Consider the following 27,269-nt stretch of genomic DNA (forward strand, 5'->3'; position numbering starts at 1 on the left):
TAGAAATGTCCTGTGCCCTGTGCCATCCTTTTAGAACAACACTTTGAAACACATTACGTCAAAGAGTACGCAGGCTTTCAAGGGAAACCCACGTTACTGGAACACGTTTTTAGCATCTGATGAATACGTTTGCAGTGAACTGCATTTCGTCACTAACCGTTGGTCAGCAGGGCCTGCCACACTGGCCGTTGCCTTCCTCAGTGGCAAACACAGCCTCCCTTCTGAAGCATCCCAAGGAGGCCCAGGGCACCCACATGCTTTCTGCTCGGTGGCTAACAGAATTGTAGGCACGGCGGCCCGTCAGTGCCTCTGTCTCGTGCCCCACCCAAGCCAGCAAGTGAGCTTCTCTCTGCCTCTGTCTTCTTCTCTGGGAAGTGCAGATGGTGATCAGAACATAGCCTGTGAAGACCTCACGAGGGACCTGCCCTGACTCAGAGACCCTGCTGGTAACTGTACCCAGCACCCAGAGGATGGCATTAAGCACAGGCTCCAATGTCCCTGGCAGGGTGGACTCGAGCTGGTGCGCAGTGAGTTTGAGGAGCAGAGAGAAGGCCAGCCGTGCAATCCAGGCTAGGAGGCAGCAGGCAGGGCTGAGGCTGGGGTTTTAAGTAGCTTGACCCACGGGTCCTGAAGGGTGTTGAGGCGTTCAGGCTGCCTGCCGAATGGAGTGAGAGCAAGGTGGATGAGACCTAGGCTTGGCCAGAATGATGGCCTCTGCTGGCCTCTTTTTTTTTTTTTTTTTTTTTTTTTTTGGATTTTTCGAGTCAGGGTTTCTCTGTAGCTTTTGGTTCCTGTCCTGGAACTACCTCTTGTAGACCAGGCTGACCTCGAACTCACAGAGATCCGCCTGCCTCTGCCTCCCGATTAAAGGTGTGCGCCACCACCACCCGGCTCTGCTGGACATTTTAAGACTTCCGAAAATGGCACCGCCACCTTGGAAGTCAGTTTGACAGCCCCCCTGTCCTTCCCTCCCCTGTCCTTCCCTCCCTTCCCCCGTCTCTCCCCTTTCTTTTTTTCTCACCTCCCTTCCCTTATCTTCTGGGGTGGAACCCACCGACAGCCTGCTCATATTAAACATATGCCCTACCTCTGAACCACACCCACCTCTGCGTTGTCCTTCTTTCCTTCCTTCCTTCCTTCCTTCCTTCCTTCCTTCCTTCCTTCCTTCCTTCCTTCCTTCCTTCCGTTCTTTCTATATCATTATGTTATTTGCCTATATTTGAACGACTTTAATGTCCAATAATAATTCCATTTCAAAATTAACATCAGACTTACAGTGTGAGGCAGGATCAACAGCATGAAGCAGGGAGCAACAGTGTGAGGCGGGAGTAACAGTCTGAGGCCAGACTGTATGTTACCGTTCAGCACCATGTTTCTTAGCAAAGATTTTTTTTTGTTTTTTTTTTTTTAACTCACCATGATCAAACAAATGTCCTTGCTCAAGGGGAATTTTAAATGGGCTACAGTTTCTCCATGACTGATTATATTTACAAACACTCACCCATGGGTTTATATCCTCAAGATGAAGGTAACATGAAGAATTTATAAGTGTAGACACACGGCACAAATATTGAAAGCACATTGCCACTGAGCCACATCCTGAGCCCCATTTATTTTTAAATTTGAAGTGAGCTCTCACTGTTGTAAGTTATTTGATGCCTGCTAATGTGGGTCTGTGGGATTTCTCAGTGGCTTTTGGCACAGACTCAGGAGAACTATAGCAGCCTGTTTACTACAGCGCACTCCTCAGTCTGGTGACCTCTTCGGGGTTTTGGTGCCATTTCAAGCTCAGCTAAGAGGTGGCTGTCTTCATTCGCAGGGTTTTGCACTGATGTGGATTTCGATGTCACATAAGGCATGCTTCAAGTGAATAGTTTGCTTTGTGTGTGTGTGTGTGTGATATCTCACTGAGTTTCTCAGGCTAGCTCTTGACCTCTGGAGTCTTGCCAACCTCGGAGGCTCCATGCTTAAGCTTCTGCTCCTCTCCATGGCTCAAATCCATGCTCCTGCCTGCAGACCACTTCAGACTTGGCCATGCGATGCTCCAAGAGCAGCAGGCTGCAGTAGGTCTCCAGCATCACGTCCCTGCAGCGGTTCCTCTGAGGTCCTACCACTCTTGACAGGTGACGTCCACAGCTGTGTCCTCAAATGATACTGACCCCATTTCCAGCTCCAGGGGCACCCAGCGTCCTCTCTGTGGCTCTCTCAGCACAAGATGACAGCAGCCACAACAGAGCCTCCTGCTTGCTCAGCAGAGAATGAATGTGGCAAAAAATGTCCAAAATCTGGCAGTTTCTTAATCAACTCAGGCATAGGCTGACTTCTCAGATCAAGTCAGCCTCTCCACAAGCCGTGGCTACTTAAGAGAAATGACGCTATGCCCATAAACAAGATCGAGCAGGTGTTTATGGAAGCTTTATTTGACTAGCCAAGATTAGGAGGCACCGTGAGCCCCTTAGCTGATGAGGGAGCATAGGGCATTCTGGTAATGACCCATACCCATCTTTGACCTGAAGGGCATCTCTGCTCTAGAAACCAAATACGAAAAAGATAGATTTACAAGAGAAAAGCATCAGAATTGTTTAAATTCATTTGAACAATTTTGTAGAGCTAGGGCTGAACCCAGGTTGACTAAGATACTCCCATACTAGACAGAAAATGATGAATTGTCTACAATGATAGAAATTACACTGTAGGTGCAAGTCAGTGGGTTCCAGGACAGTCGTTCACAGGAAGTGTGTGGACAGAGGCCGAGGTCCACATAGCCCCAGGTCCATCATAGCCCCAGGTTCCCAGTCTTTGGGGCTAAGATTACTTCTCTCCACTAGTGTGAGGAAGGTACTCTCTTCCTTGAAGTTAGAGGATTCTGCAGCCGGTGTAAAGGGACAGGCAAAGCACAGGATCGTCTTCTACATTACAGTTTCTTGATGGTTTTAGCATATCAGGTTGATGTATGTATTTTACACAGGCATGTTCTTACTCCTTCCTGGCTAAGTAGACCATGGCCCACCCCAGATGGGATCTTATTGGGTAACAAGAAAAATGGGCACACGGAATGTTCTTGAAGCCATGAAGTGGAATGAGAGAAGCCAGACCCAGTGTTCTTCCTGCTGTGTTCCATCATAGGGTCGTCAAGTGATGTTCTGGAGAATACACAGTCACAGGCTCGGGGCATACGCATAGGGAATGGGATGGGTGTGTAGGACAAGGTTGTGTGCAGGAGGAGATGTGGAGGCGGGCAGAAGGTGCCACATCCCTCTATGCTTCAAAGCTCACAAGACTGAGAATAAGCAGATTGCACCTAATTATTTTTTAAAGGGAAAAAAGTAACCATTAAAACCGGCACGTCGCCGGGCGGTGGTGGCGCACGCCTTTAATCCCAGCACTCGGGAGGCAGAGGCAGGCGGATCTCTGTGAGTTCGAGACCAGCCTGGTCTACAAGAGCTAGTTCCAGGACAGGCTCCAAAACCACAGAGAAACCCTGTCTCGAAAAACCAAAAAAAAAAAAAAAAAAAACAAACCGGCACGTAGACGCCAGTGTGTGGGTTTCAGACGGTGCAGCAGTGTGAAGGTGGAGACTAGTGAGACAAAGGTGTGGGTGCAGCTGAATGATGAGGGTGTTAAAGACCTCATTAAGATGCTGGGGGTGGTGGCTTAAGCCTGTGATGTCAGCACTTTGTAGGCTGAGGCAGGAGGATTTTCTGTGAGTTCCAGACCACCTGGGCCACATAATGAGGTCCTATCTTTAAAAAAAGAAAGAAGGAAAGAAAAGAAGGAAGAATAGAAGAGAGAAGAAGAGGAAAAAATGCACAGTGGGGTTCAGGAAGGAGGCTCGTGAGGGAGAAATGAACAGTGTGTGCAGGTCTTGACACTCAGTGGCGGGGGGCCAGTGAAGCATTTGGGGGTCATAGCCGCTACCTGTCTGGAGCCTTCACCCCATGCCCACCTTCTATGTACATCTACCAGAAGTAGGGAAAACATAGCCCTTACAGCATCTGGAGGCTGGGTGGGGGGGTGGTGTCGTGGTTGTAGGGATGGTTATGGGTTAGACCGATACAGATAGAGACAACTGGAAAGGACAGGTGGACGACAGGTGGCCCTGAGAGAGTAAAACCCACATCCTGATGTTTTCCTCAGCATCCTTGGATCTGTGTCATCTGATGCGACCTGATGTCTCTTCAGAGCTACGGTGTGTTCCTCATGGATCAAACACCCGTCTCTACCATTTCCTTCACCAGTCCCAGTCCCAGAGTGGACCCAGGAGAGCGGCGGGCAGGTATCTGCTACCCTAGGCACACCACCCCTCACGTGGTGTGTGTGCGCAGATCTAATCAGTAGTGTCTGGAGCTTGTTGGTACTCGTCTGGAGTGGGAAGTGGTGGGAGGTGGTAATGTCACACCTCACAGGGGAAGACCTGCCATTCTGGACTCAGCAGTGATGCTCAGTGCATTCCCACGAAGATGAAAGTGATTCCTCCCGCCAACACTAACTCTTCTCTTTAAGATTCTTGATTTCTAACTTTGCTGTGGAGAAAGACTACCACGCTTATCCAGCAGCTGTGGGAAAGCCTTCGTCTGGAATAGCATGACTCTCTGCCATGCTACTGTGTAGAGAATACCCGCCATTTACCGGAAGAAGAGTTTAGAACGCCTGGGCCTCGCCCTGCTTGCATCACTGCCCTGGGAGGTCACACAGGGCGGACAGTCTGTGTGGGCCTGGCCAGTGGTGGCACCACCTGCATGTCTGTCTGTAGCATGCTCATCCTAAGTGGAACTTAGGGAGAGGAGCAGCGTCTCAGCAGAAATATCCAGAAAAGTCAGAGCTGGCCGTTGATGGCACTTCATCATTCAAGGATAACAGAAGACATCAGTTCAAAAGAGTACAGGGTAACTGGTCCTGAAGCTGTGTGTGTGTGTGTGTGTGTGTGTGTGTGTGTGTGTGTGTGAGAGAGAGAGAGAGAGAGAGAGAGAGAGAGAGAGAGAGACTTTTCCACTTGTGCATTTGTGTGTCCTTCTCTGGATGTTTATTTGCCTGTGTTTTCCAGTTTGAAAGCTTCCTGGACCCAGCAGGAAAATCCTGGAGCCTACTGGGATCACACACCAAATAAAAAGCATTGGAGGACTGAAGTCATCGGGCTGACTTATGTTTGCCTGGTATTCCTGGCCTTCATGGAGCATTCTCTGCGAGACCAGCAGATGAGACCCCTGTTTAGAAAATGGCATGGCAGACATTTTTTCCCACGTGTCATCATTACTAACTCTACTGGGAATCTAAAATTCTGGGCAAAGTGTTACAATTTTGATGACCTTCGATGATGTCTTATATGGAATCGGAATTTTGGCTCTTTGGCTAAGAGCCCACACCAGCCTTCACATTCTCACTTGTTTTACTTTTGCTTATTTTGTTTTTAAGGGGAAATGTGTATGTGTTCTACCACCAGAGATACAGTTGTTGGGCAGGAAAGACGGCCCTGTCAGTAAAGCGTTGGTCGTACAAGAACGAAGACCAGAGTTTGGACCCCGAAAACCCACATAAAAGCTTGGCATGACTGCAGGCACCTGAAATCCCCATGCTGGGGAGCTGGAGACGGGCTTGTGGGCAGTTTGGCTGTGAGCTCTGAGTTCACTGATAGACTCTATCTCTAAAGAAGTGGAGAAAGACTGAGAAAGACTTCCAATGTTGACCTCTGGCCTTGTATATGTGCACACTCACCCCCACATACACACATGTTCTATCATACAGACATATGTACACACTCCTAAATAGATAAATATTCCACTTGGAACCAGCAGAGGGCAGGAAACCCCAGTTGTTGGAATGTGTTGCTCAGGCTACGGACAAGTCACATTCTGGTGTCTTTGACTCTTGGCACACGGGCCAATAAACAAACGTCCTTAAAGAGAACAGCTGAGTCTCCTGCCTTAACCAGCATGCAATGCCAAAATATCTTTTCTGCAAAGAGGTAGAAAAGGAACACAGAATGGCTACTCGAACTACAGTGGAAAAATAACCAGCTTTAATTTCTGTAGAAGAACCCAATAAAAAAACCCTGAATATTCTATCAGGATTGCCAATTTTAAGTTTGTCTTTTGCTGCTTGATGTGCCTTACCTGCTGGGGTAGAGTTCACAAAAGCACATTTGCTGATCAAAGAGACGGGCGTGTTGGAATGTAAGGGATGAAGGTGTCTCAACTTGTCACAACCACTGGCAATGCCACCAGCAACACGGCTGCTCCAACTGCTGGCATTTCAGCTCATTAGTATCCAACATGGAGAATTGAAGCTGTCACCTCAAACTGTGTGTGTGTGTGTGTGTGTGCGTGTGCGTGCGTGTAAAAACACAGCCTTAGTTTTCGAGAATCTGGATTAAGTGGGAATAGACTGGTGCCAGAGGAATCAGATCCACTGTATTTTTTTCTAAACAAGAAAAACACAAAGCCCATTTCTACTGAGATGAGGTAATACCTCTCTTTTGTATGCCGAAAGACTATTGAAGACAAAGAGCTCAGGGACAAATAGATGGAATCAAAGCATTTGTGGTGTGCAGATAACATGATTCCTTGGGATAAAACAGTCACTTTTTCTGCTGCTTTAATAAAACATAATAATGATGTATAAAAACAATACAAAATCCCAATGCTAATGGCCTTTGGAATAGAATCATGCTCGTTCATCCATGGAGAGATGGCTGCCTTTGCACAGCTATGGCAGAATTGAGTATTTATGAGAGACCATATGGGCTGCAAACCCTAAAATATTTAATATCTCACTGTTTATAGAAAACATTTACGTAGCCTTTGATGTGAGATCTGAGAGGCAGCCCACTTTGTCTATTTTGTGCACTGATGCATTCTGACTAATGTGGAAGGCACTTACTAAACTTATATGTAATTAATGAGTGGCCGTCGATGGCTAAATGGCTAGATGGATGGATGGGATAGATGGATGTGTGGGTGGGTGGATGGATGGGCTGATGAGGGCATGGATGAGATCCATACGTGATGTTGGGACTGACCAGGGACTTTGAGTCTGGCAGACGTCTCCATTCTTGTGGGAGTTTATCCAACAAGTCCCAACCTCCTGCTAATAAAGGCTCGGCAGACAGAAGCTGGAGCTTTCGTCGGGACAGGCTGGTGGAGGAAGAGTGGGCTGCAAGCCTACCATGGAGCAGAAAATGTGGAGATTAGAAGTGCTGGCAGAAAAAGGAGAGAGTGTGAGAAGCAAGAGATGGAGACCGGGGATTGCCACTTGGATGTCTTGAGTAAGAAGGACAGAAGGGAAGGTCACAGAGTCGGGTGCCAGACTGACATTTCCCACGACATCCAGAGTGCAGAGCTGTGCCTGAACCTGACCTCTGGAACTGGTTTTGTTCTCATTATTCAAATTATCATCTCCGCCACCAAGGACTTTTCCACCCAGCTTCTTCTGGGCTGGCCCATCAAAGCTACAGGATGGAGGCTGACCTGTGTTCTCCAAGTTCATGACCCCCTGTTATCTCAGAGTGTTTACTCGTGTTTAGAGTAAAGAGATGATTAAGGTGAAGTGAGATCAGATGAAATTAGAGGGATGACCAGGTGAAGACGGAGGAAGACACCACAGATACCATCTGTGAGCTGAGGAAACGCCATTTCCTGGAGGCCTAGGCGGGCTCCCCCAGGGGGATATTAATCATGATCATAGCACTTCCGGGATAGAAGGAAAGATATTCCCACTGAGAGAGACACCACTTTATATTTCCTACTCATAATGTGTCCATGAATTACCAGCTATGACCCGCGTATGAACCTCAGAGTGTCCCTCCCAGCACTGCAGACCGGAAGCCACTGTCTGGGGGCGGGGGCCGGGAAGGGGCAGCACAGGTGGAATGTGCTGATATTGCCAGGCTCCATGTTCTCAGAGAAGCTAACCTGAGAGAAGGGAGTGGAGAGTTTACTCTATTTGCAAAGAAAACAAACCATGCTGCCATTTCTTGCTTGTGACTTTCTCAGGACCGCCATATTGGCACTTGAGTGTTAACACACACATGATATGCAAAGAGGCCTTGCCAACACAGTCAGGTAAGGTTAGAGAGGACGTGTTGTGGTCAGCTGCCAAAGTCTGCAGATCCTCCTCCCTGTGGGTGTCCTGCCGGGAAAAAGGACTTTGCAGGTGTGACTGTATGCTAATGGTCTTCAGGTGAGGGTGAGTGAGTGCGTTCTTGGGTCAGCTAACTACAGTCAACAGTGTGTTTCTAAGATGGAGGCAGAGGAAGAAAGAGGAGAACAAAGTAATGCAGCCTCAAGCCAAGGAAAAGCGGCCACCAGCAACTGAGAGCAAGGACTCTCCCGAGATACATGGCTCTAACGTGGATTTCAGCCAACAGACTCTGGACAGGCCTCTGGTACTTCAAGACAGTGTGTGTGTATGTGTGTGTGTTAAAAAATAAAAGATTATAAGCTGGGTAGGGCTGACTCTTGCCTATAATCTTTGCACTTGATAGGCTGCGACAGGAGGATTGTCCTGAGTTCAAGGCTAGCCTGGAGTTTCAGACCAGGCTGGGCTGGTCAGAGTAAAACCTAGTCTCATTTTCTTAAATTAGCATACTTTCCTCGTCCAACATGATGGATTGTAAAATGGCACTTTCACTGAGGCGTGCTGGGTGTTGTGACCTTGGGTGCCCTCCCAGTTTTCTCGCTGGGCCCACTGGCAGAGAAGATACAATGTACATGTCTTTTTGTTTCACTCGCTCTGATGTTGTCCAGTTCTATTCTCTTTCCCTGAATGTTTTCTTTTTCTGTTGAAACAAACGCCACAGAAATGTATATATACTCCATCTTCTTTTGCCCACTTGCCTGTTGGTGGGGACTTCCCTGTTTTCATAACTCAGCTGTCATGAAGACCGGCAGAAAGGAGCTTCCTCTGTGGCTTGCTGACTAGATTCCACCAGGATTCCCCACGTCCGTCTCTCCCTAACCACCTCGCACCAGAGCTGTGACTACTCAAAGATGTTCTGATGACCACTGTACTCGTTTGTTTTAGGATCTTTAAAAATATTGCCCTCTACTTCAGTATTATAAATAGTTTCTCTCAGTTTCTTTCCACCTTTTATTTCGAGATAGGGACTCAATAAGTAGCCCAGGCTAGCCTAGCTCAAATCCATAGTCTCTTACCTCAATTTCCTAAGTAGCTGGGTTCAAATCAATCTGTGTCACTCTGGACGTGTTGAGGCAAGCACTCAGAAAGCAGAGGCAGATGGATCTCTGCGAGTTTGAAGCCAGTCTGGTCTACACAGCCAGTTCTAGGACAACCAGAGCTACACAGTGAGACCCTGTTTCAAACCAAACCAAAACAACCAAACCCCTGTGGCTCCAGGCCCTGCATGATAGTTTATCTTAATAGTCATCTGGAATCAACTGATAGTCGAGACTCTGGGCTTCCAGGAAAGAAAGGCAAGAGGTCCGTTCATAGAGTGGGCAGCATCTTCTGGCAGTGGCCCCGATCTGAAGGGGTGGGGAAGCAATGCTGCTTGCTTACTGACCTTTGCTTCTTGCACCTGAGGCCCTCTACCCCATTATCAATGCCTCCATCAGCTGCTTTGGTCTTCCTGTGTGGACTGAAGAGCAGTGACTCTCAGGAATCCTCCAGGCCTTTGTTGGCATGGCTGAAGCATCCAGCCCTGTAACTGAGCATCTCCTGGGCTCTCAGCCTCTCCAGCAAGCAGATAGTCATTGTTGGACTACCCAGCCCATATCATGTAGGCCACCAAATGAATTCTCAGCGCATTCTTAGGGAAGGCACGTATACTTCTGTGGGAAGTCTGACCACCCTGAGGCTACCAGGTAACATGGGCTCTGATCACAGCCTTTCCAAGCCATAAGTGTAGGCACCTAGGTCCTGTGAACCAGTCACACTCCAGAGTCCACTTTGTGTTCCCAGTAGGGCTGGAGAGTTTCCTCGAGGGGACTTGGAATTCCCAGAGTATCCACGGTATGGCAAGCCACTCAGATCTCCAGAGAGATGCATAGGTATTGCCATGTTTGATTTGATCCTCAAATATTTACATTAAGTATGAAGTCCAGTAAAGGACATGGGAGAGAACTATGTAACGACCCTCATATTCTTCAGGTATACAGCCAGGGGTGGCACTGCTCTGGCGCTCTATCGTGAGTTTCTTCCATGGTGGCTGAGCCAGCACTGTGATCTGTTCCTCCCCTACGTCCCCTACTCCTCACCCCTACGTCCTTACTAGGGTTTGCTGTTTGTTTTCCAGATGACAGTCATACCAATTGGGGTGGGGGGAGCACTGAAACCACAATGCAATTTTGACTTGCGTTTTCCTAACAGATACAGGAATCAAATGAACATCTTTTTATAGATCCATTGGCCAATTTTATTACTTCTGAGAACTGTCCAATTCATTTACTCATTCATTGATTAGGTGATTTATGGGTTTGTTTTTTGGCATTTTAATTTTTAGTTCTTTAAGGATTCTAGATATTAAACTCCTGTCTGAGGTAGTACTGGCAAGGAAGGACCCCCTCTTGTTCTGTCGGATCTCTTCACTCTACTTATTGCATCTTCCGTGGATTTTTAATCTCATGCAATCCCACCGGCCAGCTCTTGCTCTCCTCTCCTGGGCTATGGGATGGCAAGGCCCATTGTGTGTGCATCTCCTGATCCTGCCTATCAGGCCTACGTTTGCTTGGTACTTTTGTTTGTGGTTCCTTTATGGATCTCGCTCTCATTTTATAACTCAATGTGCCATTCCCGTGGGAGGCAGGTGACGTGTAGGTAAATATCCCATTTATTAGGATGCAGCAAGTGACAAGCCTTCTCAGGACTCCTCAATTAAGCCAGATGAGACAGTTAATCCTGTGATCACTAGTGGCTTTAGAAGCCATCTCAGTCAGATAGGAAAGGCTTTACCACTCACTAGTGATTCACACAAGTAAGGGTTTGAAAAGGCAGTGAGTTGGTGAGTGTGGCCATTTGCTCATTGCAAAGTCAACCGCTCAGCGCGGCACAATTCTCCTGGCACGCTGGGCATCATAGAGCCAACCGCTCAGCTCGGCACACTTCTCCCCAGAACCCAGCTGAGATGACAGCTCATTTATTCTTGCTGTCAAAGTCACCATCAGCAAAAAACAGATGCAAATTACCTTGAATTTAGAGCTGATTTGATCTCTTTGTGCTCCAGTCCTCCATCTCACATAGGGTCCTGAAGGGTTCCGAAGCAACAAAATGTGCACTGTCGTACGACTTTTCTTTAGATGGTATTGTTCCACCTCTTGTCGTTTGTTCCCTCTTATGACGTGGGGGAAAATAGCGATTTTCTAGCTCGACTAGATCAATACAAGTTGACCTAGATCAATACAAGTCCACCGGCTGGGCCTGATACAGCAGAGCAGTTAGCCCTGGGGCGGGGCATCACAGTGTCCATCTGTGCTTCTGCCTCTGCTAACAAGGATGGGCAGAAGTGGCACTACCCGTTTCAGCTTCTGCATCAAGATGGGGCACTTCAGGGTGTCCTAGCAACACCTCAAGTGGAGGTGCTGTGCCAGACTCCCCTACTGGGGTTGCTGCTCTTGGCCAGCTTCTGTCTCGTTTGTGTTTGGTGCCCTTGGCTGTGGTTTGGGCATGCTGGGAACTTGGGGCCCAATATAGGATCATTGAGTTTTCATTCACGGACTTTTCCTGTCGTGTGAGTTCAAACTGGGCATGTCTTAGAATTTGCAGGGAGACTGCAGCATGGAAGACAACGCCCCCTACCCCCTGAATGCTCATTTCTGACAAGCTGACACTATTCTACGTGACTCGGTGATATCTTTTACAACACAAAAGAAAACTGCATCAGCTTAAAGGACCTTAATATAAAACCTGGAAGGAGTCACAGGACCAGCATTCTGTCCCAGCACGCCCACCGTAGAGCACCAACACGCTGAGAGTAGATGGGGGAAAGAAGTGCAGCAAGACAAAGGAAGCTACTTCATGCTTCACGTGGCTTCATACATTGCACAGGCTACATCTTAGATACAGTTTCAATTGGTAAATATAAAGTTGCCAGAAGCCAGGCTGAGTTCTGGTGAGACGAATGCAACCAAAACTATTAGTAACCAAGAGATTTTTAGCACCCTACAAAAATCTTATTGAAATTCGATATTTAACTTAAATTAGCATTTCCTTTTGCAGTTAAAATGCAATTCAGACTCTCCTACGTTTTGGCTGCAGGAAATCAGCACAGATTTGTGTATCTTGCCACCTGCTGGCAGCATCCATTCCCTTCAAGGGCTGCTTTGGAAGAGTGATTGCAAGTAGCTTTAAAGACTTTTTTCCCTCCTGTGATTTTATGTGATTAAGTCTCTTTCTCTTCCTGGAGTAGGGGTGGGGTATAGTGGGCTACAGGAGCAGAGACTGAGGTCCTGCTGGGCTCGTGCTGTGTAGTTCAGAGGTCGACAGCAGCAGCCTTATGTTTTTGTGTTCTTGGGCATTGTTCAGACATTTAGTCTCCTTACATTCTTGCTCCATAATTTCATTGAGCCGCTTGCATCATTTCTAAACTGTTAATTTTTTTTGGTGAAGTTTATGGTTGTCCTTCTAGAATCCTCTGTCCTGGTCTCACCGAGGTTACTCTCATTGCACACATGGCTACAGGACCAGTAGGTTTTGGCGAGGAGATCCTGGCTTGATCTTTTACAGTGTTTGTATCTTTAATCCCAGCACTCAGAAGGCAGGGGCAGGTGGATCTCTGTGAGTTCCAGGCCAGCCTGGTCTACAGAGTGAGTTCCAGGGCCGCAGAGAAACCCTGTCTTGAAAAACTACCAAAAAGCAAAGAAAAACTAACAGTGCAACAGGGGGTGGGGGTGGGGCAGCACCTGACTGCAGCACCTGGAGAGACCCTGAAGACTGCCAGGTCCCTAGAGCACCTGACTGCAGCACCTGGAGAGACCCTGAAGACTGCCAGGTCCCCAGAGCACCTGACCTGCAGCACCTGAGAGACCCTGTAGCCTGCCAGGTCCCCAGAGCACCTGACCTGCAGCACCTGGAGCCAGAGCACCTGACCTGCAGCACCTGGAGCCAGAGCACCTGACCTGCAGCACCTGGAGAGACCCTGTAGCCTGCCAGGGTCCCAGAGAGAGCTTTCTAATTCACATATCCTATTTGTCAGTTTGTAGGGTTATTTTCTATATTTTATTATACTTTACAAGAAGGTCGGGCCAATGCTGACATCTAGAAGTGATTTCCCAATTTTCCATCTAACTTTTCAAAATTTCAGATCTTACATTTAAGTCTTTGATCAATTATGAATTGATCTCCAGGGTGGGAGATATGAAACTACTTTTTAAAAAGTATTATTCATTTGATTTATTTTTCAATAGTGTCATAGATACATACAATGAAATCTTATTCATTCCCCATTTTCTTCTTCCAACTCCTCTTAGATCCCCATCAACACATTCCCCTCTCAAGTTCATGTCCTCCCTTTATTCTTTTGATGACCCACTAAGTCCAATTAGTGCTTCTCCTGTGTGCATGAGTGTGGTGCCACCCACTAAAGCATGGATTCCTACCAGTGACCACACCCGAGAATGGTTCTCTTGTCAGGTGTGGTGACAGACACCTTTAATCCCAGCATTTGGGAGGCAGAGGCAGGCGGACCTCTGTGAGTTCCAGCCAGTCTGGCTGGTCTACAGAGTGAGTAGAAGCCAGCCAGGAATACACAGTAAGACCATGCCAAAAAAAAAAAAAAAAGATTCTGTTTTCGCCAGCAGCTACCAATTGCTAGTAACTCCTCAAAAAATGTCTGAGACCTTGAGTGCGTGCATGCATATGTGTGTGTGTACGTGTATGTGTGTGCGTCTGCATGTGTGTACACATGCGTGTATGTGTGTGCGTGTGCATGCATGCATGTGTGTACGTGTATGTGCATGTGTGTGCGTGTGTGTATGTGTGCGTGTGCATGTGTGCATATGTGTGTTTGTGCATGTGCGTGTGTTGAGGGAGTGGTATAGATATCCAGTTTGGAGCTGAGCACTCACGGTCACTTATTATTAGCACTTTGTTATAACTCTGCATTGATTGCAGCCCACTGCAAAAACAAACAATAAAACAGAAACGTTGCTTACCAAAGATGAGAGCATCCCTGGTATAAACACAAACATATAGAAGACAATCTGGTGACATAATCACAACAACAACGAGGTTCCACCGTAGGGCCTGTGACCTCCCCAGACACAGACTTTTGATCAGGTGTCCAGTACCAGGCAGGAGAGCCCCTGCTGTGGGGCAGGCCTCAACTTCAATCAGGACGTGCTCAGTTACCCCATAACAGTTATGCCCTGTTGCACAAGTGGAGACATCTTGCCCAGCTGGTCAGTATTAGAGCACACATTGCCCAGTTCTGAGCAAGACCACTGACGTCTTTTATCCCTGGTAGCCTACACAGTACCTTCCAGCACCGCAAAAGCTGCCAACAGTGAGGAACTTTCCTGGATAGTGGGAGATTGACTTCTCTATGTTCCGCAAAGCATTGTGGTATCTCCAGCACAAGGCCTTGCGGTATAATCTGATGGGAAACTAAGGGTGATGCTAACAGCCTGCATTGTTGTGGAGACCTCTGAGGCCCCCACCTTAGTCAATGACTCCTCAGGAGGTATCCTATGCCTTGCACTCTGATTTTTGTTTAATAAACCACATCTTCTGGGAGCAGCACCATCTGCCTTGAAGGGCAACTCCCTTCTAACTTTTTTCAAAGTTATATTTTGACATGGGTTTACTAACTAGTGGGTTTCTAGAAGACATTTTCATACACCATTAGCTCTGGTTAACCTACTGTCATAGCTTCAACTGTTGATGGGACACAAACCTAGAGACACCTGGGAAGTAGGAACCTGAATTGAGAAATTTACTAGATCACCTTGGCCCATGGCAATATCCGTGGGGCCTTTTTTTTTTTCTTTTACGAATTGATAGTTGACTAGAAGGCTCCAGTCCATGGTGGGTGGCGCCATGCTTGGGTAGGTGAGCTTGGGCTACATGAGAAAGGAGACTGAAGGCGAGCCTGGAGATAAGACAGTGAGCAGTGCCCCTCCATGGTTTCTGCTTCAAGCTCCAGCCTCAAGTTCCCGTCCTGACTCTTTTTTTAAAATAATGAACTGCAATGTGTAAGCCAAATAAGCCACTTCCTCCTTGTATTAGCTCCCCCTCTCTGAGACAAGGTCTCACTGTGCAGTTCTGGCTGGCTTGGAACTCACTCTGTAGACCAGGTTGGGCTTGAATTCACAGAAATCAGCCTGCCTCTGCCTCCTTAGTGCTGGAATTAAAGGCATGTGTAAATACCACTATGCCTGATTACTGATGGAGGAAGGTTATTGGCTAATAAAGAAACTGCCTTGGCCCATTTGATTGGCCAGCCTTTAGGTGGGTGGAGTAAACAGAATAGAATGCTGGGAGGAAGAGGAAGTGAGCTCAGATGCAGGGCAGCTCCTCGGAGAGACAGATGCCATGCTCTCCTCTCCAGAGCAGACACGATGAAGCTCCGAGCCAGGATGGACGTAGGCTAGAATCTTCCCGGTAAGCACACATTGGGGTGCTACACACATGAATAGAAATGGGCCAAGCAGTGTTTAAAAGAACACAGTTTGTGTGTCATTATTTCGGGGCATAAGCTAGCCAGGCGACCATGAGCCGGGCTGTGGGAAGAGGCCCACAGCCCCTACTACAGATGGCCCCCAACGTGTGGACGACTATATCCACAGAAAGCCTGAGAAAGCTTGGGAAAGAATAGAGTAAAGCATGTTTTCTTGGTAGCAACAATTTCTTGGGTCTGCTCTGCTTGCTAGAGGCAAGCAAGTGCTCTCATCTAAGAGAGGCTTCCTGACTCAGCTTCAGCTGTGAAACCGTGCAGCTCATTTAAGATGTCCTGCCACTAAACACTTAAAACAGTGTTGGTGAAAAGCTGAAGGCATGCTTTTCGGTTTTCAGCCGTAGCAGGAAAAAAGTTGTGCTGTTTTAAAATGCCGGCTTTCTGGGCCGTCCTGCCAGGGCAAACTCTGACTGTTGGAGGCAGGAGGGCCGACTACAGAGAGAGGACTTGATTGTTGTCTGTGGACGTAATGCTGCAGTTTGCTTGTTGGCAAAGACCTTGAAACGCCACAGAGTTGTGGTGATAAACATGGCTACAGCCGGTACCTTAGCCATGAGGCTGGAAAGCTAAGGAATGGCTGGATCCAGCCGTCAAAGCCACGACTTTCATCCTACTGATATTGCTTGGTAAATTAAAGACTCATGTGGTCAGAAAAAGAGAGATATACAGTAAAGAGAGATTCAAAGACAAAGAAAACTTTAAATGATTTACAGTGTGTTTAAAAATATATACAGGCTGAAAATTAAAGTTCTTAAAAGTAAAATAAGGAAGAAAGAGAGTAATTGGGTGTGGTAGTACACACCTTTAATCCTAACACTTGGGAGGCAGAGGGAAATTTACCTCTGTGACTTCAAGGTGTGGTAGCACACCTTTAATCCCATGCCTGGAAGGCAGAGACAGAAGGATCTCTGAGAGTTCAAGGACAGTCTGGTCTACAGAGTTATTCCAGGACAAAGATATACAGGAAATATAAAACAAAAGTAAAAATAAACAAAATAGAGTTAAAATAAAGCCGCACAAAGATGGAAAGTACACAGAAAATCTTGATACTGTATGCTATTATGCTCTCTTTGAATTGTTTGAATGCTGAGAAAAGAGCATCAGCTGCTAAAAGATATTTGTTTATAAATGCTGTTGAACTAATCCAAGATAGGTATTTTCAAAATACCTTGACTTCAGAATTTGGATCTAAGGATATGATACTTTGGAAAAGAGTTTCTTCTTTTGTTTTCACAGAGGATGAGACTCTTTGGATTGCTTCTTCGATCCCAATATGGTATGATAGACCACGTCCTCCTGAAGGGTTGCTGTGAACACCTTCAAAAAATTACTTTGCTCAACTGCCGACTGAGAGGAACCTAGCACACAGGTTATACCATGAAAGACTTGATTAACAGCGCCCCCATTCAGCAGGAAGCAGTTTGGAGAGAAAAAACTGCGCCCATGTTCCCATATATTGTTTATAAATGTTCTTTTACATTTAAAGGGGGAGATGATATAGATGTGAATAATTTGCATTGATATGAATCTTGGTTTACTGATATTAATTTAAGGTCAATTTTATTATATGTGTATGTATTTCTGATATTGATTAAGGTATTGTGATTGTATAGTTCATTTCAAAATGTAATGTATATAGGTTGTTAGTGGATAATTATTAATAATAGTCAAGTTTGTAGTCATGTTAGTTAGATTTTCTAGATGTGCATGCATATATTTCAGATAGGCATTCATCATATCTTTCAAAGGCTAGAGAATATGGTATTTTAAATGTTTTAATAACTTAGGGTTTTTCAAGACAATGAGACACTCTGCTCCTGGCAGCACCAATCTACTTCAAGAAGAAGAAGATGGGCATCGAAGAGGATCCTTATGGAGTTTGATAGCTATTTGGGCAAGAAACTGCTCTTGCCTGGACTATTGTATAAACTGGACACAAAGAACCCGCAGAGAGAGGACTGCTGAACTTGCCTAAAGGTGAGATGATCTTTTGGGGTTCCTGATTCATGAAAGAGACATGAATTCATGCGAGACATTCTGCAGGACACAGCAGATAGTGACTGAACTGCCTTTGAAATTTTCTGCTTCATGGAAATGTCTGCTGGAAACTATGGGTCTGTAGGCCGAAGATGGATGCCCCAACGGTACAGAGAAACTTTGGGTGACTGTCAAGGCAGTGAGATGTCTCTGTCATTTCTAGAGTTTGAAAGTTGCTTATTTTTTGTTTGCTTAGGTAATATTATATCCTTCTGGAGTCTTTGATGGAGTTGAAGAATAGATAGATAGTTATAGTTTTCCTTAGTTATGATAAAGATAAAGTAGATGTAAATATTGTAACTGTAATTCTTATTTGATAACTGTTTTGTTATATGTAATTTTGCTATGTTAACGTTAAAGCCTTCCTTTTTTTTTTTGTTTAAACAGAAAAGGGGAAATGATGGAGGAAGGTTATTGGCTAATAAAGAAACTGCCTTGGCCCATTTGATTGGCCAGCCTTTAGGTGGGTGGAGTAAACAGAATAGAATGCTGGGAGGAAGAGGAAGTGAGCTCAGATGCAGGGCAGCTCCTCGGAGAGACAGACGCCATGCTCTCCTCTCCAGAGCAGACACGATGAAGCTCCGAGCCAGGATGGACGTAGGCTAGAATCTTCCCGGTAAGCACACATTGGGGTGCTACACACATGAATAGAAATGGGCCAAGCAGTGTTTAAAAGAACACAGTTTGTGTGTCATTATTTCAGGGCATAAGCTAGCCAGGCGACCATGAGCCGGGCTGTGGGAAGAGGCCCACAGCCCCTACTACAGATTACTTTTCTGTTGCTGTAATAAAAACACCATTGATGTGGGATTCCCCTCTGTATGCTGTGATTACCATTAATTAATAAAGAAACTGCCTTGGACCTGTAGCAGGGCAGAACAGAGCTAGGCAGGGAAAACTAAACTGAATACTGGGAGAAAGAAGGTGGAGTTAACGAGATGCCATGGAGACCCTGCTGGGAACAGATGAGCTGGAACCTTGCCAGTAAGCCACAGCCATGAAGTGATACACAAATTAATATAAATGGGTTAAATTAAGATGTAAGAGCTAGCCAATAAGAAGGTAGAGCTAATAGGCCAAGCAATGATTTAAATAATACAGTTTTTGTGTAATTATTTTGGGTCTGAGTGGCTGGGAACAAACAAGCGCCTCTTACTACACCCCATGGTCAATGCAATTTACAGAAGGAAGGGATTATTTGGGCTTACAGTTTCAGAGGGTAAGAGTCTATCCATCTCAGCACTGTGGGGAGACATGGCAGCAGATAGACACAGTGGCTGGAACAGCAAGTTGAGACCAACATCTTGAACCAAAAGCACAAAGCAGGGAGCCACTGGAAATGGCAAAGGCCTTTAATCTCCCAAAGCCTGCTTCCAGTGACACTCTTCATGCAACAAGGTCACATGGCCAAAACCTCCCTAGACAGTGCCATCGACTGAGGACCAAGTGTTCAAATGCATGAGCCTGTGGGGGACAATCTCACCCAAGCATCACACTCCATTCTCTGGTTCCCATAGGGTCATGAACGTGTCATACTGCAGAATGCATTTAGCTCAATGGCATAGTCTTTCACAGACTCAACACTGTCTAAAAGTCCAAACCCTGATCGGAGACTCCAGGCCAGCTCTTTTATTTGTGACCCTCTGTAAAATCAGAATGCAAGTCAGATGCTTCCAATCACACAGAATATGCATTGCCATTCTACAAGGGAGGAATGGGGGCATAGTGAGTGATACTGCACCACAGCAAGACCAGAACCTGGCAGGGAAAACACCAAATCCTACGGCCCCATGCTCAACATGAAAGGGCTTAGATGGCTCTGCCTATCCAACTTTACTGCCTGAAGCATGCTTCTCTCTCTTGGGTCGGCTCTACTGCATATATGCAGCTTCCCTTAACAGACATAGTTTTGGCATCTCCAACATCTGGGGGTCTCCAATGCAACCCAAGCTTCACTTTCATAGGAGAAAGGGCTGGAGTTTCACCATAGAGTCTTAGTTGGGGTCTGGTAGAGTTTGTTCAAGGTTTATTTTAACATGATGTCCTGGACAAAAGGTTGGCCTTCCCTCAAGAACCCCATTTTGCTGATTGGAAGTTGCCCCAGAGGAGTGATATAGCCCGTTGGATTCGGGCGCTCCTAGCTGAGCTTTTCTGGCTGACTGCAACAATAGCAGCCAAACTGTTCAAACCCGAGGCTGGATTTGTTTCCTTTAAGCATTTCTGATCTTTCGATATTACAACATGAGGTTGTTGTCTGTCTCTGTGCAGCTGCACTATGAGATCCCCCTTCCCAAGATGCCCGAACAAACAAAAATCGAATCTCATAATATCTCAAGTAAATTTAGGATTCTGTGCTGGGCCACATTCATGCTTACCCTTCACTGCCTGCAAACGGTTTTTGAATTCGATGCAGGCTCATTTGAATACGCTTGTGCGGTTAGACTGAACCAGAATGCCACTAGATGGCTCTGGAGCACTGTCTGGAGCATTGCCTGGGCTAGTCAGAGACTGGCCAGTTACAACCCTGCGTGCAGCCTGCCTGTTATCAGCTTTGTTCCAATCTGACCCAGCTGACTCATTTTCTGAAGACCTTGAAGGCTGTGCGCAGTAAAGTTGGTGGAGGATTCTGGGGACCTTGGTCTAGTTTTCCAGGCTTTTGTCTAATGTCAATGCTGGGAACGGCAGTTGTGTAACACAGGCAGGGTGGCCTGGCCTCCCTGACTTCCAGGGGCGTCATTAGCATACTGTGCAGCTTCCAGCTGCCCTAGATTGTAACGCAGAGGGCAGGGTTCCCAGGCTCCCGTGTTATCTCCGATAGCCAGTGGTAGTTAACGGGTTTGGCGTCACCTTTCATTCCCCTGAATAAATGATCATACAGACTTGGTGGAACTCCCCCTGGTTGTTTTCTATATTAGTAGCCTGCTACGACCACTGGGGCTCTATATGGGCATTGCAATGGAGCCTGGCCTGCCTGTTAACTAGGGTATGAGTATGGGCTCCGTCAGCCTAGCTGTGTGCTAAAGTTTAGACTGGGACCTCTCATGTGTGCGGCAGGTGGTTAGGACGAGACAGCTGTTTTCCATGTTGGGTTAAAGCCACAGTGGGTCTTTTGACGTCCTTAATGAAGGTGGAAAATACTGACTAAACCATCTACTTTGGGTTATATTTGAGACAGGTCAGACATGCAAAAGGAACAGGTACTTGGTGGTGCCTAGGTCCCATTAGCCACCTCATGAAGGAGGAGAATGTCCTCTGAGGAAGAGGGCATGGCTGTTTATCATTCCAAGTTCCCTGTGTGAAGTTCCTGGGTGAGCAATGAGGAAGAAGGCAGCTCTCAGGGAGAGCAGTGGTAGTAAGCTCTGCAGGCGGAGAAGATCAAGGTGCCATGTGGGCAAAGCCAAAGAGGGAGGTGAGAGCAGAGGTGCCAGGAGGAGCAAGGCTGGTGGCAGAGAGACCAGTGGGGGAGCAGAGGCTGGGGTGCACACAGAGGAAGGTGGTCAAGGTGCCATCTGGGGCTGAATTTAAAGATGAGTTTGTGTCTGAGTCTCCAGTATGCCACAGGCAGCATACCCATCACAAATGTAAGCTTTGAGGAAAAACCATGAGTTTATCGACCAGGAAGGCATCTCAGGGTCCTCCCTGAGCTAGCTACAGAGTTTTAGCTACCGGCTGACTACAGCTCAATGTGCCATGAAGTTGCCAGCATTGTTGATCTTTTTTGTTACAAAGTAAAACAAAATGGCTTTCTTTTTTTTCTCCCTTTATAAGTTTGGGGATCCAATTTAGACCAATTTTTGAGACTATGTCCCAGGGACCGATCATAGGAAAGACGGTCGGAGTCCCATCATTTGGGTCCCTTGAAGACAACTGACCTCCGTTGTTGTCAGGGCTGAGTCTCACCACACTGACACAGTGGAGGTGTTCTCTAAGCTGGGGTATCCCCTGCCCTCTTGTGTTAGAATGTAGGCTGGCTGAAGCCGTGTACAATGTTCTCAGGAGACTAGGGGAATTGGACAGGACAGGCCACCCTGACTGTAATACACCTTCTGTTCATAGTTTACTTCTGAGCCAAATCACCTTGGCTGGCTAGGGAGGACTGAACTTAAAGGGAAAACATCACAAACCAGAGCTGGCTAGGACTCAGATACGAGGGAGAGCTAGAAGCTTACTAGCCATATGTGGGTTTGGATCAGGAATTCTGGCCAGGATGAAGAAAGGAAGGTATAAACACAACAGTCACATGCTCCACTGTGGCCTGCTCCAAAGGGTGGCATCCAATGCCAGGAGCAGCAAGGTGGGTGAGAGGGGAGATGGAAGAAATCCTTATAATCTGCAGAGCTTCATCCTGGACAAGTTGCTGCTGCCAGCCATGTCACATGTTGGGAAGCAGTGACTCCCAGAAGGATGGCAAGGTGACTCCACACGGACTTAGAACTGGTCATCTTCTTCTTGTGGAGCTACCAAAGATTAGCCTCAGCCAGCGTCCTCCAGCTGCAAATGGGAAGTAAAGCCTTCTGCAAGGGCTGGAAGGCATGCCTTAGCTTGGAGGTCTGTGGGCTCAATGGAGTACAACACTACCGTGAAGCCGTGCTCATGGTTGTATCTCCAGTGTGGAGAGGCCAAGGGAGTCAGGGAGAGACTTCCCCATGGGCACCAAGATATGCTGGGAACAACATGACAAGGTAAAGGCATGAGAGTGGAGGTATTTGCCAGACCAGAATATATATATTCATTAAAGAAAATATGCTGCAAGGAAAGACAGAGATGTAGGGGCAAATTCTCAGCAAACCCCTCCTTAAAAATGAATGGGAATTTCTTTACAGTAAGAACAAATATTTTGTCTTGTGGGGTCCATATCTGGAAAGATAACTTGTTAAGCTTTTATTTATTTATTCGTTTATTTTTTATTATTACTTACTTTTCTTAGCAGTAGATAGTGGTTAATACAGACATCCACAACTGGTCAATGTGCAGAGACTAAGAGACTATGGGGGGTTCAACTCTAAATGGGAAATCTATATCATATCCCTTTCTACAAGGCCCGGGCATCATCTCAGAGCTGGGAGCAGAAAGATTCTAAAGCCAAAGGGGGTGGGTGTCTGTAGTATTTCCCGGCCTTGATGGTGCAGCTGCACACATGGATAGACAGAGGCTGGGGCTTCGTGTAGAAGATCTGTACAAGATGAAGGCAGCGGAAACCCCAGCATAGATGGGGAGAGGCTCATGATCTCCCACTTCTGTCTGAGGAGCTATCGGCCATTGATGGCTGCTGGGGGAAGTGGGAGGGGCTGGGGGAAGTGACCCAGAAGCTAAGGTAAATACTGTTCCTAAGATTGAGGGAGAAGAACCTAGGGAAATGGTTTCCCAGCCCTAGGCCATAAAACGTCTTCACTTTCGTCCCATGAAAACTGCAGAGAAGACTCAGCCACCCTAGATGTTTCACTTGTCAAAAGGATGCACCTGGGTGCTTTGGCGGACTAACAGTTCTAGGAAAATAGAGTTGGAAAAGGACGTGTGTTTCAGGGCCGTGAGGACCAAGGCTGCCCCTGGAAGAGGAGGAGAATTGAGGCCTAAGTGAAAGAACCTGAGATGGTTTCTTGAGACTCTTGGCTTCGTGGTTTCCTCAGCTGCTCGGGAACACAAAGCCGTCAGTCTGTCAGCCAAAGGGACGGAAAGATTCTAGTTCTGGGTTACTGTGGTCTTTCATTTCTTCTGCAAATTTCCCCAAAATTCTGGCTAGCACATGAAAAAACCGAGTTTCCTCTTGCCCTAATGGCTTCCCACGGACACCCTAAAACACCTAAGGAAGGATGTAGAGGCCAGAGACTTAGGAAGGACCAAAGCCCTCTGATAACACAAGGCAGCCACTAGGCACCTTCAGTTCTAACTGTGCCTGTCATAGGACAAGTGACCTCTGAGGCAGGAGCCCCGACTGGGACAAGGATTAAGTAAGAGTGGGGGTGGAGGAGGGAGGAACTAAACTCAAGATACTAACAAAAGAGAAAAGAAAGGGGGCAACAGGAGACAGGACAGCCCATACAGTGAGAATGAAGACTATTTACGGGGACGTAGACAAGACACAGTGAGATAGAACAAGTTGAATGTGAACTCTGGGAAGTGAGAACACTCCCTTTGCCTGACCCTCCTTCCCTCTACTACCGAGGCCCACTCTGTTCTGAGGTCACTCCCCAGTTGCTCAGACAGACCTATGCCCAAGAACAGAGGCATGAATGGGCCAGAGGAGGCTAGCAGTGGAGACTGGGCCCTAGTAGCTGCTACTGTTACTGCTTCCTATAGTGCCCCCTGAACCTCATACATTGTACATTCCATTTAATTAAAAAGGTTGAAGGACAGATAAATCTATCAAAACCCCTGTGAAACATGTATGCTGGCTGAACTACTCTCAGTTAAAGTGTACACTGCAGGGTGTCTGAGGCTAAGGCCATCTCAAGGCCGTGGTAGGGAAAATGCCTGTGTATAACCTGAAGATGGGTATCAGAAACTGGTACCTCCTCCAATTAGACCACGGCAGAGATAAGGGTGCAGGCAACCAGAGAAGATTCTTTGGAGCACTCTGAGGTCCAATCCCCACACTGGCATGGGGGGTGAGTGAGTGGGGAGAACTAAGAGGCTGGGTGAGGGAAAACAGCTTTGGGACGAGACACTGTGCCTCAACTTTTATCCAATAGGCTAATACAACTTCCCATGGTGCCTGTGAGCTTGCTTCCCTGGTCTCACGCCTACCTCGGAACATCCTCCACAAGTCCAGCTCATGGGCGCTACAGTGTTTCACAGACAAGAAACTCCTACCAGATAAATAAAACAAAAGAGACATGTTTCCCTACCCCCTTCTTCTCTGAGCCTTACGGTCTCTGCAGGGCCCTTAATGTGACTAAAATGACATTGTCTTCCTTCTCAACCCCTGGGTTTACCTTTCATCATCTTGGGAAGAGGCAGAAACAGGATCAAGAACAGGGAGTGATGCGAGGTGGGGGAGGGGAGAGACAGGAGATAGCGTCTTCCCTGAAACCCTGGGAAGAACACAGTGGGGGAGTAACAGTGAGGAGGTCACTGTTTGTACCTAGAATACTAAGTAAAGGAAGCTTGTTTTGGAAGGAAGGTCCTGGGGAGATTTGACCCCAAACCCCAGAGTAGGGCATAGTAGTGGTAACCGCTACCTGGTGTTGGCTGCTAAAGTGTTAAAAAGTGCCATGACAGCTGTCAGGAGGCAGCCCTTGGGAGCCAGGGCTCAGTGGACTGTCACTGCAGGGGCTGTGTGCTGAGGGGTGGAGATGGAGGTTATGTCTTAGCCCTCATGCTAACTCCACACGTGTTTGCTGCCAGTCACCCTCAGTTGCTACAACACTGGCTCTTGTTCTGGTGGGGCTGTTCAGGGAGATCCACACCCCAACTCCGGCCTGCTGCACCCCCCAGATTCTGGAGTTCACTCTTTGGCAACTTCTTTGCCATTGCCAGGAAGAGATCATTCACGTTCAGAACGGTCTTAACTGGTTTCCATAATTAATAAACTGTTGTCGCCTGTGTATGCCTGAGTCTCTTCACACTCCTTGTTGGCAAGGTCAGCTTTTTTCCCTGCCAAGGCTATAACAAAGCTAGGACTGGCTTGCCACTGAAGTTCCTTTGACCATGTCTTTGCCCAGGCAAAACTTTCCTGATTAGTAATATCATAAACCACAATTGCAGCCTGGGTACCCCTGTAGTACATGGGGACTAGGCTTGGTATTGCTCCTGCCCTGCTGTGTCCCAGATTTCGAACTTGACTGTTGTGCCATCTAGACCCACAGATTGGGTGAGGAAGGCCACTCCAATGGTACTTTCCTGGTACTCATGGAACTGCCCTTTGACAAAGCCAACACCAGGCTAGATTTCCCCACTGCAGATTCTCCCAGCAGGACCAGTTTGAACTGGCATATTTCGGTGGCCTGGGGCTGCCCATTAGACCTGGTTGGACTTGTGCTAGTCACAGCAGGCTATCAAAGTAGGAGCGGGTAGAGGGAGGGGGTGCCACAAAGCAGCAACGTGGGGAGGAGAAAGGGAGGGACTTCCAGGCTTCAGTAGTCCTGGGGCTTCATCTCCCCCACTGGGTCCAAGCCTGTGTGGAACCTCTGCTTTAAGTTTTGACCTTTTGATTCCTATGAAAATATTAGCAAAAGGACAGCCATGGCAGTTCAGGTGAGAAACTGCATTTGTGGGCTTAGTCCCCAGAAAAGAGATAGAAGAAAAAGTCAAAGTCAAAATTCCCAGGCATGAAGGCACACACCTGTAGTCCCAACACTTGGAAATTAAGGCAGGAGAAGTTGGCAGTTCAAAAATCATCCTTGGCTACTTAGTGAATCTGAGGCCAGCCTGGGCTACATGAGACCCTGACTTAAAACCAAGCCAAATCAGCCGAAGTAAGAGCCCGGAAATGTTGCAGAATATTTTCACCGGTTTAATGCTCAAGACAGGCTCCTTTTTATTATTTGTTTATTTATCTATTTTTTACATACTAATCCAGTTCCCCCTCCCTCCTCTCCTCTTGTTCCCTCCACCACCACCCCCATATTCCCCATCTGCTCCTCAGAGAGGGTAAGGCCTCCCCTGGGAAGTTAATAAGTTAAGTCTGTCCCATCATCCCCCCTCCCCCTGTGCCTTGAGCAAGGTATCTTGCCATAGAGAATGGACTCCACGAAGTCAGTCCATGTATTAGGGTTAGGTCCTGGTCCCGCTGCCAGTGTCTCCACATACTGCCCAAACCACACCATTGACCCCTGCATTCAGGGAGCCTTGTTTGGTCCTATACAGGTTCCCCAGTTGTCAATCTGAAGTCAGTGAGCTCCCACCAGCTCCAGTCAGCTGATTCCGTGGGTTTCCCCATCATGGTCTTGACCCTTTTGTTCATATTATCACTTCAATTGTACTCTGGGAGCTGTGCCCAATGGTTGGTTGTGGATCTCTGCATCTGCTTCCGTCTGTTTCTGGATGAGGGGTCTAGCTTCTCTGGGGTTGTGGACTGTAGGCTGGTTATCCTTTGCTTTGCATCTAACTCCGCTTATGAGTGAGTACATACTATATCTTTCTGGGTCTGGGTTACCTCGCTAGTTTTTTTTTTTTTTTCTAGTTTCATTTGCCTACAAATTTCAAGATGTCATTGATTTTTACCGCTGAGTCGTACTCCATTGTGTAAATGTACCACATTTTCTTTATCTATCCTTCAGTTGAGGGGCATCTAGGTTTTTTCCAGGTTCTGGTTATTATGAATAATGCTGCTATGAACATAGATGAGCAAATGTCCTTGTGGTGTGAGTGTGTATCCTTTGAGTATATTCCCAAAAGTGGTATTGCTGAGTCTTGAAGTAGACTGATTACTAATTTTCTGAGAATTCACCATTCTGATTTCCACAGAGACTGTACAAGTTTGCATTCCCATCAGCAATGGAGAAAAGTGTTCCCCTTATTCTATATCCTCTCCAGCATAAACTGTTATCAGTGTTTTTGATCTTAGCCATTCTGACTGGTATCTGATGGTATCTCAGAGATGTTTTGATTTGTATTTCTCTGATAACTAAGGGTGTTGAGCATTTCCTTAAGTGTCTTTTGACTATTTGAG

General features: G+C 46.9%; 1 pseudogene; it reads right to left on the reverse strand.

Annotated features, from left to right (window-relative positions):
* Positions 1-25,009: 25,009 nt before the first annotated feature.
* LOC130877010 (ras-related protein Rab-5B-like) lies at positions 25,010-26,424 on the reverse strand (annotated as a pseudogene).
* Between the last annotated feature and the right edge of the window lie 845 nt (positions 26,425-27,269).

This window comes from Chionomys nivalis, chromosome 7, assembly GCF_950005125.1.
Source record: "Chionomys nivalis chromosome 7, mChiNiv1.1, whole genome shotgun sequence".
In the NCBI taxonomy this organism is placed as follows: Eukaryota; Metazoa; Chordata; class Mammalia; order Rodentia; family Cricetidae; genus Chionomys; species Chionomys nivalis.